The following is a 2057-nucleotide window of genomic DNA, read 5'->3' as shown; positions in this document are numbered from 1 at the left end:
CAATATAGCTTGGAATTATTATTATAACCAATTTTTGGAAATGTAATGGATGTTATGCATCTTCCTATCTATATGTAATCACAATCTGGGCACTTTGTGAAAGTTTCTTGTAGTCGCATTTTTTGTTTGAAAATAACTAATTTTAAATCAACGAGATCTCCTCCATCCAGACTCTGATTCATTTTTTTTTTTGAAATTGAGTGTTTTATCAAGATGAATTCAAATATGTAATTAGGCTTTGAAAATTATACTCCAAAATTTTCAGATATGCTCTAAAAACTTGTGGGTTGTCACAAAATTTCCTAAAAAAATAGATAATTTTAAAGTAGCTAGATCTGCTCTGTTTGGACTCCAATTCAGGCAATTGTTTTTCGAAAAAAGGTATTTCTTGAGAATAATTTAGATACATGCAATTATTTTCTAAACATTCTACACCAAAATTTTCAGAAATTGACTTGAAAGTTGTCACCCACTATTTTCCCTCAAACATTCCTACAAAAAGAAAAAAAAAATTCTCCCCACTTTACCGAGGAAAGAGCTTTGACACCACTTGTCATGAACCTGTAAATAGTTTGAAACCTTTGACAATATAAATCCAAGAATATATAGAAATGCTTCATATCTTTATTAATAGAAAACCCTTGCGGTATAGTAACACCATACAACTACTCCTTAAGGAAGGAGAACACTCCACAAGCCATATGCTTGTCATTGCAATATAATACTTGACATCTCCCCAATGGAGAGTCTCTAACCTCTATATAGGTTTGATACATACAATACCATGGATAATACCATTTGTGATACCATGAGCCCTCAATACCATACATCCAATACCATGGGATTATCACATTTACATCATATTATTCCCTTGGGTACATCCCTAGGTACCCCCTATTATCCACCCCTAAATATACTACATTTTGAGTTATATTAGTCCCGATATAGTAGAAAAATGTAAATTAAATTCAGAAAAATACAAGAACTCTTGGTTAGTGCATTGGCTACAGGTACTAAGAGGAAAGTTACCAAGTGGGTAAGGGCCTATCTCACTGAATTAAATCGGAATAAATCAACCATAAACCTGAATATTTTACCTCTGTGATCCTATGATATATTGGAGGGGATGAATTTGTTTGAAGGGAATAGAGAAATTGTTAACTATTTAGATAAATTTTTTGTTTGTACCATGGTAGGAGCTATAGATCATAAAAGGTATACCCAAACCCATTTCTATCTAGTAGATATCCACTTTATAGTTAAAAAGGTGTACGAGAAAAGGGTGTGAGATGTTTTCTATTCAAGTAGAGAATCATTTGCAAGGAACTAAAACCAGAAACTTAGATGGTTTAGTGGTGATACGGGAATACAAAGATGTGTTTCTAGATGAGATTCCCAGACTGCCACAGAAGAGAGATATTTAATTCTTTATTGAGCTAATACTGGGGGCCACACTTGTGTCCAAAGCACCATGCAAAATGAGTATGCCAGAAATATTAGAGTTAATAATGTAGCTTCAAGAATTACTAAATAAAGGATATATTAGATCGAGTGTTTCACCATGGGGAGTACCTATTTTGTTTGTGAATAGAAAGGATGGTACATTTAGATTATGTATTGACTACATGAAGTTGAATAAGTTATCAATTAAAAATAAATATCCTTCCTATAATTGACGACTTATTTGATCAAGTGAGAGGGGCCACCTTTTTTTCTAAAATAGATTTAAGGCCTCGATACCATCAATTACAAATTAAAGATGAAGATACTCCTAAAATAGCTTTCAAAACTAGATATGGGCATTATGATTTTACCATGTTTTCACTTGGACTTATGAATGCTCCAAATAATTTTATGTGCTTGATGAATAGTCTATTTAGTTAATATTTGGATAGATTCATGTTGTTATTTATCAATGATATTTTTATTTACTCAAAGACACTAGAGGAACATAAACTCCACTTAAAAATAGTGCTACAAACACTTAGGGAACATCAAATTTATGCTATGTTTAGTAAGTGTGAGTTCTAATAGGATTAATTATAGTACCTAGGGCA

This window comes from Pinus tabuliformis, chromosome X, assembly GCF_031772625.1.
Source record: "Pinus tabuliformis cultivar Carrire ecotype Pingquan chromosome X, CPIR1, whole genome shotgun sequence".
Lineage (NCBI taxonomy): Eukaryota > Viridiplantae > Streptophyta > Pinopsida > Pinales > Pinaceae > Pinus > Pinus tabuliformis.
Note: the sequence above shows the minus strand (reverse complement) of the source record.